Genomic DNA, 19,158 nt, shown 5'->3' on the forward strand with positions numbered 1-19,158 from the left:
TAGTCAGAATGATATTTTGTTTTGTTCAAAGACACAAAGAAGTAGCGCCCTCTCTGTTCTTCCCACTTCCAGACATTTGGAACACTTACACACACATGCACACCAATATTTTATTTATGACCACATCCATCATGAGAGGTGTTGCAGTAGCAAACTAGTATCTTTGGTCATGATCCCATTGAGCTAAGAACAGTTCCAAAGATAAACAAAATGGTCTCTTTCCCTGAAGACTTACAGTTTAATTAAACACATGTTTCTCATCAGGATTCTGCTCAATATTTTGATTTCTTTTTCTAGTTAAGGAACAAATCTTTGCTTGGCCATGTTTAATTAATGAGAAACCAAGTTATCATTTTAAAACACTACTACTTTTATTGAATAAGGCACTATATACCTTTCCTGATATTGATGTTTTTCCCCATCTATCAATCAGATTTATAAAATTTCCATTCAACAAACAAGATGGAAACTAAGAATGTATTGATAACAGCATTTGCTTTTTTTGTTGTTCTGAGGTTGTTTTTTTTTTCCCCCCAAAAAATTGTCAAACAACTAGTAACATTTTCCACAACAGAGGAAGCAGTATTATTTCAGATTTATCAGACACAGATTAACTCCTACTTTAAACCCTAGGATGCAAGAGCAATATTGGAAAGTTCATTTCCAATTTGGCAAGAAGTCTCGCTCTGACTTGAACCTAGAAGTTCTGTTGCTGCTGTACTTTTGTGTACATTAGAGAGGGATTTATTAGGGTAAGGAGAAGAGATTTAGTAATAGGCCTTGCCATGGACTAACTTTGGTATAATGTTTTGTGATATGGTCATAGTATACTAATTTAATACAGAGCTTTTTGCTTTTCTTTTTTTATTTTTAATAGGCTAAGAAGTATTTAGGAGGAAGATGGAATATGTGAGCTGAAAAAACAAAACCAATATACAGTTCAGAACAAATGGAGGCAGAACAGATAAGGGAGAGCAAAAAAAAAAAAAAAAGACACATAATTCCAAGGCAAATACAAATGCCCCATATAAAAAGGTATAAAACCAAGAGAAAGAACAAGCAACAAAAGAAAACAGTGAAAACAACCACACTCTATTCAGAGACTGGAAAAATCAACAAACAAAAGAAAGCTGTCAAGGATTTACAATATAGTAATTTATTTTTTTTTACTGCTTTAAAATAAGTAATCTCGTATCTACAGAAATATACATTTCTCCTTTCCAACTCCAACAATTCTGTGATTCCGTGATTCTGACATTTTGTAAGCATCAAGAATACACTAGTTGTATATTGGTTTGATATAAAAAAATGTTACCAGCAAATGAATGGCTTATCTATACAGTAGTTTGTTGACAAGTATTTAAAAATTAAAATAATGCTTGCCAAATTCTCCGGAAGAGATTGGGGAAGGTAATCTGAACAACTGATAATGGTAATGGTAATAATAATGGTAATCTGATATTCTTTTTGATAATTTGCCAGCAAGATATGAAATTTATCAAACTACAACGGAAATACACTGATCTGAAAACACTGAAAGAACAGGGCATTACCCTGCATGCAAACCAACAGAGAGAAAACTGTCAAATTCTCTTATGTCCTTTCATCCTCCTCCTTAATTCTATTCTAGAGAAAGGATAAAATAAAGAAGATCTAAACCAGTTACGTGGACATTTGCTTACTGACATAAGAAACCGCTTTGTTTTCCCAAGCAACTCAAGGGATTCTGGAAAAATATGAGAAAAATAAAGCAACAAAAAATGCCTAGTGTTTGCCAAAAAAAACCTATTTCACCAGGAGGAGATCATACACAACTAACATTTATAGTTAATAAAACTGTGTTCCATTGGAATTGTACCATAGTTCATAATAAGCACACAACAGTAGTTGTAAAAGATATTTACAGAGTAGAATTACAACACTTAAAACAGGTTGCTGAAAAACAAGCTGTTTTGGACAGGTTGTTGCTCTGGACACACCACTGACACAGTCAGTAATAGCTGCAGTGGATCTCTCCTGCAATTCTCATACAGACATTAACTTCCACAAATATTTTTACCAAAAGAATTATTAAAACCCACTTAGATTCAGAGATAAGAGATAACACCTTTCACACACATTTATGTAAAACTGTATTACTGCATGTTTGCCAAACACCAATAACTCCATATAGAACAAAACTATATAATTTAAAAAAAAATATTTGTATTTCATTGTCCAAAATTATGAATAGGAAAAATTGCAAGAACTGCACTGAACAGTTGTCCCTGCCCATGGCAGGGTGGTTGGAACTCAATGATCTTTAAGGTCCCTTCCAACTCTAACCATTCCATGATTCTATGAACATTCCCAGAAATAACAGATATGAAATAGTATGCAATTCTCTTTTAGGTCTTTAGGAAACACACCATTACCTACAGGAAGTTATCATAAAGAGTTCTCCACCATCACTCTCATTTTTCTGATTAAATTCTCTCCCCCAGCTGATTTGGTTCATAGTTGTTTTCAGCCTTCTAAAACTGGCTACTCTAAAAGCATATATTTCCATTTGAAGTGATGTGTTCAGTTTCTGGGCTTAGGTTCATATTGGTTTTGTGCTATTACCTAACCTGTGTTCAGTATATTTGTAAAGTGGATACATATATAGATATATCTCTCATAGTAAACAATGCTTGACATGCCATTCTTACTGCCCTGATACCACACGAGTCACAGATTGCAAGAATAACTTGCAAATTGGAAGGTACCTGCAGACATCAACAACATGCAAGAAACTAACAGTGAACATGTGCACACAGACACACCAGAAGCAGCCAGAAGACTCCAAAGAGGTGATTATACTGGTGATGCCTGTGACTCTGAAACAGCATAAGCCTGCTTAAAATTCTTGGAAATGCAAATTCTTCATGGTTTAGAACTATAGCTACAATGAAAGACTTTCAGCAGTAGCCAGCAATGATGAATTTTCGAGGGCAAGGCAGTCAGTGCATTAACTACCACTTCCAAACTAAACTCATATTTCTGGTCCTCAGAGAAGTTAACTAAAAAATTACAAGGATAAATGTAGGATGCCAATGTACACACTCATTGAAAAACCAGCAGAGGGAGAAATTCCTGGTCCAAATATGAAATTTTGAATACTGATTATTTTGACCATGAGAGAGAGAGTACTATGAACTCCACAAATGGAGAAGTGCTGTACTGAAATAGCGTGCCAATTAAAAGGAAAACCACCTCTGTATATCACAACAACAAAAATAAAAGGGGTGGGGATCAATACCTTCACCAAAAGGAAAGCACGAGAATGTAATGATTTAGGGTGAAGATTTTTTTTTTTTAACATAAAATGCCAATGCATTAGATGGAACTCATCTCACCAATTCTCTTGTTGAAAGGCGGCTGAAAACTCTCACCTACAACCAAATGTTTCCAGAACTTGGCTGAGGAGGATAGCGGGGGGAGAAGTAAAGCATGAGCATGCCGTCAATCTCCATCTCATGCTACACAGGTATAGAGATATAAATTTAGGCCATCACAGAGATGCAGTGGGAAACATTAGAGTTTTAAAAAGATGCTAAAGGTCAATCCATTCAAGAAATTTATGGAAAATTTGATAATACTGAACTACCCCAACCAATCCCTCACATTCAGGTCAAATTTCAATTATTGAGAGACCTTTATGTCAGGGGAAAATAATTCCCCGCAGTGGTAGCATACACCCTGTCAAGATAAATCACAAAAACTGTATATAGATGCATCCATCTGTACTTCTCAGGTCTGCAGTTAGAAGTCTTTGCATATACCCTGCTGCACTTACACAGCTTAAGGAATGTCCTCGATCCTCTTGCCGCACCACATTAGTCAAAAGTCCAGAGGGCAGGTAAAACTAAAGATCGCACAATTCTGTTCTTCTGCAGAATCTCTTACTTCTAACGGAATTATGAAATCTTTTCTTCAGGTCCTTAAGTGGACTATTTTTTGGACGGAGATACTTATCTTCCCTTATAATATAATGTGCATGAAGGTTAATGACAGAAAACTTTCTTGCTTTCTCTTCATCCTTGTCCCCAGGGCCTGCACAGTTTAACTTCATGAAGAAATGGGGAAAAGATGGATACAGAAATTCATGCAGAGGTTTGGTATGTATAACATTTAAATAACATGTAATAAAGTCAAATGTACAGAAGAACTGCTACAGATACAGTTTTTTTCTGATTTATGCTTGGCATTCAACGTGCTTTAACCAAAAGTATTAGAAACACACCTCAGGAAATACACGGTATCAGCATGTGACAACACCTTGATTATCACACCTGGCTAAAAGCGTACATGCTGCACATAGAAGGGATTGTAAAGAGAGGCAGATTAATTTTCTGCATAAAGGAAAGCAGCCTGGAGGTTGCATCATATGCAAAAAGCCTACCTGACAAACAGAGCAGTCACAGGGCTGCTATGCCACTTTTCTTTGAGTCACGTCTTACACCACAGACACAAGAAGTCCCATCCCCGCTCTCTTTAGGGGATCTCTTAATGTTAGAGTGGAGGTCTCCTGGCTGCGGTACTTGCTTTCACTCTAATGTCAGCTGGTGATGGAATGTGAAGCAGCAGCATCAGGGGAGAACGAGAGCTATAGCCTACGCAACTGACCTTTTGGGTAAGTGTTTGACAAGAGCCATCACATTACTTAAGGGAAATACTGGTAGCGTTCTGGTATGAACATGTACAAAGAGCTTCCACCATAAATGTCAATTAGAAAGTCACATCTGTCACATTTGTGTCCATTTTTGCTCCCATTTACAGATAAATTTAATGACTAGCATCAAAGAAAGGAAATATACTCATCACAATTTTTTCAGCAGAGAAAGGCTGCAGTAGAGAAGAAAAGCACATTCCCACCAGAATCATAATTACAATAAAGGAAATACTCTGGACATCACCTATTAAAATCTGAACATCCTTGATGTGTAGCAAACAGCACCTGATCATGAAAACATGCTGCTTCTCAGCAACATTCAGAATTTCTGCCTGATATTCATAAAAACTCCAACAGTGATGCCGTGCAACATGTCATACTGTAAGGTTTCCCTTTAAACCTATTAGCCGAAATAATAGATGCAAAACATCCAGAGAAATTTTGCAGAGCTGCACAGTCCTCTGCAATCCAAACTTTAACACTAAGTAACAGAGACAGCAAAAAACTTAGAGGAAACGCAGGCAATTGCTGCAGACATTACTTATCAACCCTTACAGGCCAAGGTGCAAAGTTATGGCTTGACGCTGACTGGTTTGGACCGTTCAAATCTAAAATCCAGTGCAACTGCATGCCACAGCCTAACTTTGGCTGCATGAAAAAAAAAAAAGATACTAAACAATCTGAAGAAGTCCGCCTTGCACACCACAGTGAAGAAGCAGTTCCTTAAACACGTTAAAATGAAGATGCAGCTAACTTTTTTACCTGCTAAGAACTGCAAACATCATAGTTTATTGATGAAAGCTTATCTTCGGTGATATTCTCCTACTTCATTAAGTAGTCTTATTTATGTATGGTTTATCAAAACAAACAAATTCCTACAAACAAATCCTCCCCCGAGGAACAGCGCTGGAGGTGTCAGTCCTGTTCAGCAGCGAGCGTTACACTCTGCAGGAGAGCAGAGCTCCAGGCTAGTTCAAGTCTGCCTGCATTTTCTCAGACGGAAGCCTGCAGGCTTCAGAATTTTCTTCCCTACATCCTAGTTGATAGCTAAAAGTGGATGCCAATGGTGGGGATGTCTGAAGCATTACTTTTCTTTGTTGTAGTAAGAAGTGACATGCTTGATTTTTGTTTGTCCAATATATCTTCTAGATGAGAAATACAAATCTTGTATAATCAAGGAGGCATTAACCAAAAGTTCTAGACTGGCCTTTCAATGTATGAACTCTGTACTTTATATACTTACACGAAGCACAGAATATTCATAAGGAGTTCTTTATCTAGGTGAAGAAAAATAAAATTCTATTTCAGCTTGACATGGATAGAGAATTGCATAGAAACTGTTTTTTCCGCTGGAGTGATCTGCTGTAGGAGTTAGCCATATGCTTTAAATGTGACTGACATGTCTCTGAATTTAATGTGTCACCTGCTGAGTTCAGGATCTGCTGTCTATCTCGAAATGTGTAAAAAATGAATTGCTTCAAAATGATTTATTGCCAGCAAAATAGAATGTGAAAACACCACCACAAACAGTGCTGTAAAGGCATCCTACATTTAATAGCACTGTTTGATGAGTAAATTATTTCACAAATACAATCAAACATTCTTATTGTGAAACTCTCAGCCTTGATAAAGCTATTGCACAGTCTAGTATCTGGCTTCCTGATTCATTAAGGACTAATGCTATTAAGAATATAGAGAAATGTAGCATTAACTCCCTGGGTTCCATTACAGCTTGTAACTTCATGCAGAAAATACAGGGTTATAGTTTCGCTACCAATCTGTGGAATTAATTTCTCCACTTATCTTTTTGCTCTTTTTCTTCCTTTCCTGTAAAGTATCTACAGAAGCATCTTTAATAAAGGATTTTCATTTTCCATTTCTTTCTACAAATGTGTGGCTTGCTTTATAAATCTCATCTGTGTACATGCTAGCAAAGGCTTGATATGTATAACTATTTAAAAATATCATGGGTTACTCTTCAAGAATGTTAAAAATGCAATAGATTGATATTAATGTTTAATATTTTCAATATTTTAAACTTGGAGAGATTAACATAAGTGTTAAAAAATAGTGATAAATACTGGAGGTAAAAGCTCCAACTCAGCAAGAAGTTTAAGCATAAATATATTTCAGCATGTGAATAGTTTTAATACATAAGCAGGAGTAATCTGCTTAAAAACAGCCTTAAAAGAAAATACAACACAATACATACTGAATCACACTCAGCTTCTAAAAGCAGCAATCCAATAAACTTCCATAAAGTAAACTTCTGTAAAGTATATTTCATGTCCTTTAAAAGCCAAGCGTAAAGTGTTTACCTCCCTTTCCAGACCATATCCATGTCACCCACACCAGTGTCACTCACCAGAGCCATTCCTAGGGCACAAACAGAAGATACTAAAATAAAACTACCGACTTTGTTTTTCATCAAGCATCTCACCAAAAGCACTATCTGTAATCAAAACAAGCGCTATATATTATTAGGTGTTCTTTGGCTGCCAACGTAAACCAGTTTGGTTGTTTTGGCTGAGGTCAAGTAGCTCTTTGATCCCTAGGCTGTTAGATGACTCACTAGAGTAGTTTAACTAGAGTTAAATTGCCACTAGAGCCCCCCACTTTTCTCTTCGGGTGCCTGCTGTTTCATATTTGGGATTATAATCTCTAAGACTAGGAAAATGTGGTCGAGCCTATAAGAAATCGCGTGATTTATACACAAGCAAACAGAAACGACAATAAAGTGTTGAGGAGTTTGGTGCTTTCTTTCTTCTAGTAATTACAAATGCTTACTTTTTATTTTCCTCTAGTAATTACTAATGATAAGGGGACACAAGCACTTCCTCTGTGTAAGGCTGATTTTGCCTGAAATGGTTTGTGGCTGTTTAATTTTACAAGAAACTGAAGTAGCGAATATGAATGACAGTGGTGGATTCCCAAGTCATGGTAAGTTATTTAAACATTTACAAGATCCAGCTTCTTGCCAGCGCTTGAATTTATCCACTACCTTTCAACATGTATTTTTCCCTGTTTTGTGAACATTACCACATTACTCTACCTGCAGAGGAACTCTGACATTTTAATGACTATTAGCCACAGAGAAAGGACTGTGAAGCGGGGAGAGAAAAGTAAAAATCTATTTTCTGCAGTATTTATCTCTTTTTTAAATATGTACAGAAGTTAGGTGGGAGTCAGCTGCTGGGCTTTTTTGTTTGTTTGAGATATTCAGGAAAATAATAACTCCTGTGGAAAAACAAATATGGTTCATGCCCCCAGTATTAGTTAGGGCTTCAAAGTGCAGTTGGGATCACATTGCGATGCATCGCTTTGACATAGCGATTGTCAAAGTTTACTCTACAAGAGCTCCACTACAGACACATGCTGTAAAGAAAAAATGCAAACAAACCCAAAACAACAGACGAGCGAAGTGGTTTGCCCACAGTTACGCATAAAGTTAATTGCAAACTTGACCATTCAGAGTTGAACCGCAAGTTAACTGGTTTGCCAGACCTCGGGTACTATACCAGGAACAGTCTGCCCAGTCACAGACTATTCGTATCCACAAAAGGTACATTCCTCAGCAGACGTACGTGCTTAAAGGTACAGCTGATATACAACCACATTTCAACATGACACAGAAACTAAGTTCTCAGCATAAACAAGAACAGGTATTGGACAACAAGCGTCTGAATTGCACGCAGCTCCAAAGTTTACTTCAGGAAGAAGCTGTTCGTAGCCATATTGGTGGGGATTTCCCTTTCACTTCTATACCTTGAGGGAAAAGGACTGTTTCCAGTCTCTCCCTATTTGAGATTGCGAAGGAATTCCTTAGCAGAATGGCAATATGACGTTTTGCAATGCTGAATGTATTCTCTTAAAGGTACAAAGAAGTGTATTGTTTTATATGTTTTATAAAGCTTGAAACAAACTCATTGGATTTATTATTTTTTTTTTTTCTTTTTATTATGTATACATCACCAAGTTGCTCTGAGAATAAAGAACACAGGTCACTGCAATCTGTTTTGGACACCCGATCTGTTACTGCTCAATCCTTTTTCCCCTGCTACTTGAGTACTACAAAGAAGAAAGGTTACAGTTTGGGAACAGAGCTTTCTGGTTTTTGCACCCAGCTTCAGCTTCTGGCAGTGTAGACATAACGCTCCGTGTAAAATCCTCATCTTAATATTCAAAGGTAAATTTAACACAGAAAACCCAGGAAAGGTAACGTTTCGGAATGAATTTTACCTTCTCGCATAAAAAGAAGAGGCGCTGGACAAAGTATAGACGATTGCTTTCCAAACACCCAGTATAATACAGGGAGTATTATACCTCTATTAAAAAAAAAAAAAAAAGGCTTGGATCTCCAGTGAGCACTCCAGCATTCCATGCACACAGCAGCAGCGGCTATCCCATGCATATCACTAGCTCCATCACTGTGGAGATAGGGCAAAATGACTGACAGTAGGATCCGTGCCACACTGGTTAGTGGCAATGTCTGTACATGGCATTGCTAAGTGACATGATGTATGCACAGACAGCTACCGACAGCACTATTGTACTAGAAAAATACTTTTATAGCTGAGCTTCCTCAAATACAGGAATTACAGATTAAATACAGGATTTGAAACCAGGGGGTTTTTTACCTTGAAAAGTATATAGTTGTTCTTTTTCCAGCTTCTGTTTTATGGGTAAGACTCCAGAGCCTGTGATTACAGTTAAGTTCTGCAGAGTAATTGTAGCTTTGCTATTCCCCTTCGTTACATTATATTTGGCCCTAAAGTCAAAACCTTTCATTTTGCTCTACTGTTTTTAACCACTTCAACAAAAAGGGAATTAAAAAAAAATTAAAATTAGATCTATACTGCTCTAAGAGGAGGTTTCGATGGTCTGGGCAGATAAGCCTTTTGCTTACCACTGAGAGGGGTCAACATGCTATACCATGGGTATAAAAGCACTGAAGTTTTAAAGGTCTGAAATAACTTCTGTGCTTGTTTTTAACGTCCATCGCTAACCAGGCTGTACTAATGCAGCACTTCCAGCTCACAGAAATCTTGAAAATACATTGAATGTCAGAGCAAATTACCAGTAATAGATTTTATGGCTTTGAATAATTATCAATAGAGAAAAGTCCCAAATATCTATTATTATATGTATGTTAATCAGCATTAATATTAGAAAGAACTGTAATGTCCAAGTCAGATGCAACTTCTTCACAAGATCTCTAACATAAAATGATTTTAAACAACAATACATAAATTTATTTTCTACACTTACTGAAGAACAAGCTTTGTCAGAACTAAAAATGCAAAAATACATAGAAATACATGGATGGGTAGAAATCCACCCACCTACCCACCTATTAGTGGGTAAACAGACAGATAGGGGTACTCCATAGGAAAATAACTTTTTTTCAGACCTGAGTAGTCAGATTCTGGGATTGCAATCAGATACATAATGAAGGGAAGAAAATTTTGTCTCCTAATATTCAAAAATGGGTACTAGAGCTAGAATAATTAGAGTTATATATTTTCAAGGCATGCAGGTAAAGAACAGTGTTTCTCAGCTTTGCTTTGTGGAAAGGCTGCCAGCTCAACTTTTAATTTTTTGAGAAAGGTAAGACAAAAAGCACAGAAAATTACCTTTTGCACCTTCCTGAGAGCGTGCTCAAATCCAGCGTCCACCCTACCTTCCCAGCTGGTGGAAGTTGTCTCAGTTCAGTGTGTCAGGGAGCAGCCGGAGCAGCACAGCCCCCCAAGGGGAGGGGAGCCTGGAGCAGAGGGCATCCCATACCTGGCAGGGCAGGGGCTGCTTTGGCCAGGCTGCATTCCACAGCACCCAAGCAAAGCAAGCAGCAGAGCCCTAGAGACGGTGACCAGGTCCAACCAAGAGTCCAGATTATAAGGCAATATCATGGTGATGAGGTAGGTCTGCAGTCAAGATGGAAAAATCAGCCCACAGGATGACCTCTGACTCAAGGAGTAGACCAGCCCTCATAGGGTACAGCTGAAGAAGGGACTAACAGCCCCCAGCTGAGCTTAAAGAAAGCTCAGGGGGCTGTAGGTGTGGAGGGACCCAGGTGAGGCTGATCAGGGCCATTAAGACTTATTAGTGCACTCAGGGCCTCAGCTCAGGGCTTCACTGGGTAAAAAAAGCTGTATGCCTTTAGAGCACTGGTCTTGCCAGTGTTAGACTGACAGGAAGTGTGAGGTGAGATGAGATGATCTGATCTGATCTGATCTGATTTGATGTGCTATTTATTGTAGGGGAGACCCCACATAAACTATAGAATATTTTACTCCGTTTCTAAAAAGGACTTCTGCAGAAGGGGAATGAGAAGAACTGTACGGACTCTAATTTTGCCACGGTGGCTGCAGATAACTTGTGGGTGGTATTTTGGCAAAGGAAAAAGTGTTTTGTTAGAGACACAAAGCATAGCACTCTATTACATCTACCCACCCAGTGATGGAGGCTAGAGATGGAAAAATGTATTAACTGTTTTATTCTACATTTGGATATAAAATCATGGCGATAGTGAGACATAGGGTACCATGTTAATAGAGTTCATATAGTCCCGTAGGGTGATTTTGTATATTTTTCTAGAAAAAAGATGGAGCAAGATACTGTTCTTTGACCCGTGAATAAGGAAATATCAAAGCAGAAATTATTAGAGAAGTCCTAAAATTTGAATACAAAAATAATTTTTCTTTTAGTTTTAGCAATATTAACCATTCACGCTAACCCAGCTATGTTCAAGTGTTTTTTCAAGGAGGAACAAGAAAATTCTTGTGTTTTTTTATAGAAGTAAGCCACGTTAATGCTGTATCACTTAAATACTCTCACGAATAAGTATGAGATTAAAAACATGAAGCCAATAAATTAAAGATTTTGCGAGACATTTATTAATAAATAGGAATAACAGTAATACTTCAAAATTACATGCTTTTATATGTAGCTTAATAGGCATAAGATTTCTAATAAATATTATGGAGTCTAATCATTATAACCATGCCAGATGCTGGATTGTACAGGCGAAGGTTGGTTTGAATGTGCTGTCATGTTAGACGTACTTGCCAATATTAAACAGACTGTGACTACTATCTGTACATTTGTCTCTCTCTAGGGCATTTTTAAGAATTTTTTAATTAGCTTTTGTTTCCAAGCAGTGCTTTCATTTTTCTTGATAAAGCTTTTGTTTTCCCAGGTTTATTGAATTCAGATTAGGTTCCACATTTCCTATAGTCATTACAATAAGAATATGAAGCTTTTAATAATATATGAAAACTAGAAATGACAAGTATCTTACAGTGTTTTCCAAGCCGGTTAAGAATGAGATAGTTTAATGGTTACTTTCTTTTATTGTTTTAATTTTGGCACTATCTTGTAGAAACAGTGTTTCTCATTAGAAAATTCAAATACTAGAAGTTAATGAAAAATGAATGAGAAGTTGAGCCATCGTGACAGAAAGCATACTCCAAAACATGGGGACTAATCTTAACCCAGTTACTCTACTTTTCACGGTCAAGGTAGAAGGCACTTGTCCCAGAGTTGTGTGTATTTATTCTTTGCTGTATTTGTCTCTATTTGGGGGTAAATACAGATACACGACGTTAAGATAAGAGTAAGCATATTCCATATGCTGCCAAGAAGATGTAAATCAAGGTACGGCCAGAATACAGTGTAGCGTGATTTCTATCTTCTCTGCACCCCGAGAGCCTATTGTGATTCTCTGAGCCTACTGTATAAGCTTTGCAACTCTAGACATCCTTGAGACTCAATCTGCCAGTCTGTACCTATTTTCTTTATTTCTTATAGTCAATTTTTCCATTTGACTCCAATGATGGCAACAAACTCAGTGACATAGATTCTAACCTATTGTTTTGTACTAGCAGTCAGATTTAAGTCAGCAGTTACGAACCAACATGATTTTCAACAAATTAAAGTAACCAAGCAGTAGTCATTTACCTTTACAGATACCAATAGTGGGTTTACCAAGCAACAATATTCACTATTACCTTATAAAAAATGATGTTTATTAATGGCATCTCATCGCCTTTCACAGCAGGGTTCCCCATCCTATTTTGCCATAATGAGTGAGCCAGCATCAGATTTTAAGAACGAATGTTATCATTATTCACTACAGTACTCCACTGAAGCTTCACTAGAAAGCAATAAAGAAGAAAATGTATATTTTAAAGACCCTCATTTTCCCCTAAATGCTTGAATTAAGTTGCAGACTGTGGTGTTCTGAGAATTGAGTTATGTCCTAAAGCAATGCTTCTGAAGAAGTGCATCATGCCTGGAAATTGGGCTCTGATTAGCCTGTGAGTTTTCTAATACAGGCTTCTGATTTTCTGCAACTGTAGCTGCCGCTGGAGTTTGCATTCTGGCATGGCGATTCTTTCTGTTGCTGAGAGAATGATGAATAGTTGTCTGAGTAGCTCCAAGCACATACTTATTTCCTCTTCAATAAGAACAACAGTCAATATCATTTAGGCACAGGAAAGCATCACTACAACACAGCAAATTCAAGGAATGCTTTCTTTTTTACTGCTGATTCTAGCTACTAAATTGTAGCTCTTTCAGAAGCTTATTTGCATTGCTGCTGTGCTCCAATGAACAGGTATCGCTAAAAAAAACGGTGGGTCTTCAAACGCCCTAACATAATAAAGCATGAATTCAAAAGGGGCACAGTATGTAAAGTACCTGTGAAACTGCAGCAGTACCAAAACTTACAATTCTTTCACTCCAATTTGAATCTCATTTTAATGACAACCACCCAAAAGTCGTGCCAGCAGAATTCAGTGCATGCAAGGAACAGTATGAGACTTGGTTAAAAGCTGTTTAAGGTTTTTGTACTGAAAAAAAAAAAGTCAATTCATTGGAACCGAGAATTTTGCAGATCTCAGCTCCTTTGATAAATTTCATTACTTTAAACTTCTGTTTGTTCGGAGAAAGAGTTTTAGATTGGTAAATCATACTTTTTTACATTTTCAAGATGAAAACCTCGAAGGACAATTAACTGGACATGAACATTCTTGAGGGAGAATGAAATGAGAAGCAAAAAGTTTGAAATTAAAATAAAATACTTTGCAATGGCCTAAATGAAACACTTTTATTTTCAGCTTCCAGAAATTCCAGTGAACAAAACTTCCTTTGTTGATATCCCACACTGTGATACAGGGAAAAAAAAAAAAAATCCCTTTAACTTTTCTTGAAGACTCTGTATCACTAAATGGGTGTTACTTAGAAACGTTCTTACAGACTTCTATCATGTTGGCAAGGTTCACTGTGTTCTTTAATCACAACCCATTAGTAAAGCTTTCTTGCTAGTCACCTAAATCCACATCCCATGGTCACTCATGTCTAGGAAAGATCCCACGGCTGAAGGGATTAATGAAGTCCAGAATATTGTAGAGTATTCTGCAGCCTGAAGTTATAGTGTAGCTTTGTATAATACAGCAGTAAGTCTGTGTCTACTCTTAAATTACCTGTTCTGCTAACCAGACATATTTTCTAAATACCGTCACAGTTACACTACAAGTAAATTCAATACTGTGAGTATCAAGCAATAACAGAACTTAGTGACCAGCTTCAAACGTTGTATTTTTCTGACCATTCTGGGGTGGAAGTCCCTAGCCAATATCTTACAGGATTTAATAGTTGTTCATCAGGCATACTGTTGATCGGTAAAAAAATGTAATTTTCATCACTGCAGCCAACAAAGTGTAGGGCATGACATGGAGTGCAATTGCCTTCCATGTAGCCACAGTCTATGAAATCTCTACGCTGCCCAGGCATTTCACCACCTTTGCCCACCTAGAGTGGAGACGAGAATCTATTGCTTTCATCTAGTGCAATATTTATATTAGCAAAAAAAAAAAAAAGAAGTTTTAAAATGATGCTACATCCACATTAGGGCCATAGAATGAAATGGTGTGCAGAATGGAAATCAGACACAAAAAACTGTGCAGAGGAGCCCCCTCAGCCCGCACAAGAGTAATACCCACCCCCTAGTCTCTGCAGTCTCTGCTATTCAAGCCATGCCCCAGATAGGGATAGCCACAGACCTGGTTTCCTCTGCCTACACCCCCCCTCCCTGATTTTTAGAGCAAGGCAGTTCTGCCTGGACCGGGCTGAGCCTATGTGGCGCAGCAGCACATGAACAGCATCCTTTTGTGAATTTTAGCAGTAAACAGGTAAACAGGCAAAAAGACCAAGAGATTTACATACCTGCCAAAACTTTCAGGGCTTTGCTTTCTGTGCAGAACTCGGTAATAACTACGGCCAAGTGAAAAACGTATACATTTTCTGTAAATATTAATTTGAATTTTTAAATGAACCTACCCTGGCTGTTGTTGCACCTGTGTAGCTGTTACTGGAGCCAGCGCACTTTCAAGCAAAGGGAAAGGACAAAAAGATTAACTCTCTGCAGTCCTCCATCCACTAAGATGAGACAGCCTGGAAACTAAGTTGTTTTTCACAGCAACTCTATGTCCCTTGTAGATTAAAAATTCCCTGCATTTTCACTGGTCACTGATATTCCACTATCAGAACATAGTTAAACCACTTCCATTTACATCTCGGTATTTAGCAGTTTGTAACAATGTTAGCTACCGAATATCTAATTAGTAACTAAATAAGTATTCTCACATAACTGCTTCTTTAAACAACAAAAAGACAAAAAGACAAAAAAAAAACCAAAAAAAAACCTAAATGGAAGAAAGGATTACATGCCTGACTTACATCCTCATTTTAAAGAAAAGGTTTATTGGGAAGCTAATTAGCATGAGTTCCAATTTGGGATCTAAGGCACTCTGTAGCTATAAGTCAGTACAGAGCAGCTGCGAAACTGAGCCCTTCAGCAGGAGTGCGGGAAGTGGCTTCCGAGCATCTGGGAACCTACAGGCTGCACACTGCCAAAACAACACTCCTTTGTCAGGACACATTCATCTTCTCCTTTCCCATTCCTCTGCACAGCCAAGCAGTTTGCTGGACGCAAGAGATGCAAGCAGCAGAGCTGAAGCACTGTGTCGTGCATACTCCTTGCTTTTGCTCCCGGAGCCCTGGGCACTGGAGCGGGAGGGTGATGAAGCCCAGCCCCAGCTCTCCCAGGCATCAGGCACCACTGCTGCCCCTTACACAAGTGATAGCCCCAAAGTGGGAAAGACCCCGTTTCTTCAAAAGCGCGCTGCAATGCTGGCTAAAGGCCAGGCAGTCCTCAGCAGGGCAGGTGTTTCTTTTTTAGGTCAAATCTTTTCAGGCTTTTTTTGCTTGCTGTTGGAAAGCTCTCCCGCATGCATATCTAGTGCAGCATTTCAAAAGCAGTCTGCTAGAAGAAAATATGCTCTTGACATGAAGCAAACTTTACAGTACCCTTTGATATGTCAAATTGTATCAGTGAATATCAACAATATTCTCCAAAACACAGCATGTTTTTAATACTTAAAGTTCTTGGCAGAAGTGTGCCAAAGTTGCTGTGAACAACTTGCTAAAAAATAAAATAATTAAAAGAAGGAGTTTTGCAGATGTTTTTCCAGGTCTGTCAAGTTTCCTGGCAAATTATCTGTGTACGTAAGTTGTCAGGTTACTGAAAGTAAAACGTACTCATCAAACCTAAATTAGTAAGTCACATAAAAGACAAAACAATTATTTTCATTTAGGACAGAAGAATATAAAAGTCTTACTTAGTTTCTCACCCCAGTGGCACTGGGATTGGTTGAGGTGGTGAGCTGGTATGGATACACTGAATTATCTCAATATTGAGCCCAGGCAGATTGCCATGATTTGATGAGTTTCTCTTAGAGACCCTATTTGTAAAAAATTATGTCATGGTATTCACTATTCAGTGCCAGGATTTGTATTAACATTGATTCACCCTTGACGCTGGACTAAGTACTCACAAATATTGAGTTCCTCATGACAACTTTCTCAAGGTTTTATTACTTGTTGCTTGACTGGTTGCCACAAAATGATCCCTCATTTGATCATTCTATTTATTATGAAATGATCAACAAGACAGAAAGGAGAAGAATGGCATCCTTGTTCACCTAGTTCCTCTTCAACCACAATGGTCAATATCCTCTGTCAAAAGGCAGTGGTGGCAGTGACAAGTCAATTGAGCTGTTTTAAAATTTTTAGACAACACCTACTTAGTTTAAGATGAAAGGGAGTCTGCGCTCCTCAGATTTTCTATGATTTTTTTTTTTCTTACTAATGAATACATTTGCACTGGAAAGATTAATGGATTATGTTTTGACACATAATGAAAAGAACTCTCACATTACAAAAGTATGGAGCTCATCAAGCAACAGTAAAATTTAATTAGTACCTGAGATGTCTGAAATGTAGAACTTTAATTTGTATTTAAGAAAAAATAAATTCAAGAAAACCCAGCACCTAGCGAACCCTTACAAAAATGCATATGAGGTAGCTGATTTTCAATGCAGTGAATTAGAAGACTGTTTCAAACTCATGCATTGAGTTGCTTCACAGACAAGTTTCATTAACTATAGACCACTATAAGTTGGAAAAACCAAAGTGTATCTCCTTCACACAAGCCTCAGTGCAACGGAGCCTAAAGCCCACCCTCCTGTACAATACAGACCTGAAAACTGCCTTTCAGTCTTTCTACACATATGAAGAGGATGTAAATCACTAAGAAACCAAAAGAGCAGATTTTTTTTTTTTAAGGCACTCTACAACAGCGTATACGGACAGCTATCATACAAAACAGTACTCTGAGAATAAGCCAGGTCAAAATATACCAACACATTGCTACAGCTCAAGTGAGAACACAGGGACTATGCTGATTTACTCCACTTGTGAATTTGGTTTACACAATATATTAACCTAGCGCTGTTTCAAACCTCTGTCCAAAAATTCAAGCTCACCTTGCAGTTTTTCTCCTTTTCTGTATTACAGGAAAGTCTCGCTACCCTTTTGTGAACTCAGGGTTGTTGGTTTCATTCTTATTACTACTTTTATTTGTTATCATACTTCCGGATTTATTTCATCAAGAAATGGGAGCTCAAAAAGATCTCAAGACTGGCTGTTGCATCAATAGTTCTGGACTAAATGGAATTAGGATGTGATAGGATCTTGCCGCAAATTCAATTTCAGCTTTCTCCAGTTTCCAGCTGAGCGCTGAGGACCTCCTAATTTTTTTTGTGTGTTTTTCTGCGTGCCACAGAGGAAAGCAAAGAGGCCCCCAGAGAGAGAGAGTTTCATCAGGGGACACAGAAAATCATATCTGCACACTATGCTGGCTTTCACCAACAGACACCCAAGATGAATCCAAGACTGAATCTAAGAAGCCAAAGGTTTCCTGGGGTCTTTATCTAATTCCTCATTTGAGATTTTGCCTATAGTTTGCTCCTTTCTTGATATTTATGTCTGGCAGCTAAAAATACAGCGCGCTCTGAAATGAGTTTGGAAGTATATTTGTAAAAAGGCTACAACACAGCAGAGAACAAATTTTCTAGCTGAACCAATAATAGCATTTCCACCACCATAAGCCCTGCTACTGGCCCTTACTTATTAGAATGTCCAAGCCAAACAGAGCTTTACATTTTTTAAACAGTGCTGAAGTCATGCATTATCATTTCTCATACCCTTCATTCATGTTTCCATGGCTGGATGTTTCTCACAATTGCACTTCTACAAGTTGCTAAGAATGGCACCATATCCCAGTTAACGTTTGCAGAACAATGCTTTAGAAAATAGCACACAAGAAGTATTTGTGTGTCTGCTACAGTGACTCACCAGAGCAGGAATCTCTCTCTAATGGTGCTTGTTAGAAAGAACATTTTTTGGATCTGATGTCTGAAATGTAGAACTTTAATTCGTATTTAAGAAAAAATAAATTCAAGAAACCCCAGCACCTAGCAAGCCCTTACAAAAATGCGTCTGACAGCTGATTTTCAATCAGCTTCAGAAAGTGGTGTGCTAGTGGTTCAACAGGTAGTTAAATGAACGCTTTGGTTCCATCTCTAGACAGATTCATAAAATGAGTAAATTACTATCAACTTTTCTCTTCTAGGCAGCAGTGCCCCTACTCACATCTCACACTTAGGACAAAAGTGAAGACTGATGCTTCCTATTCTTTTCTGTAATCAGTTTCTTGTACTAATGATACAGGATAAATAGAAGAAACTTATTGCAGATCTTCCTCTCTCTGTGTCAGGAACACATGTGGAAACACTTTTCTCTGATGTCCCGAGACTTGTTAGACATCTGCATGAGACACAACTTCAGTTAAAGAAATACCTTGCTTAAAGCAACACTCTTAAAGTGTTTGTGAGGTACTGTGTGGGCTTAGGGCTGTTTTTTGTTGGAGAGTCAATCAATTGTTTTTAATATAACGTAGACACAAGGGAAGAAACTGCTTATAAAAGTGTTAGCAGGAAGCTACAGTGTTTGAATTGACATGCATTAATAGTTCAAGTTAACCACCTAAAATATTCTGTGGTTAC

Source organism: Numenius arquata, chromosome 5 (assembly GCF_964106895.1).
Source record: "Numenius arquata chromosome 5, bNumArq3.hap1.1, whole genome shotgun sequence".
In the NCBI taxonomy this organism is placed as follows: domain Eukaryota; kingdom Metazoa; phylum Chordata; class Aves; order Charadriiformes; family Scolopacidae; genus Numenius; species Numenius arquata.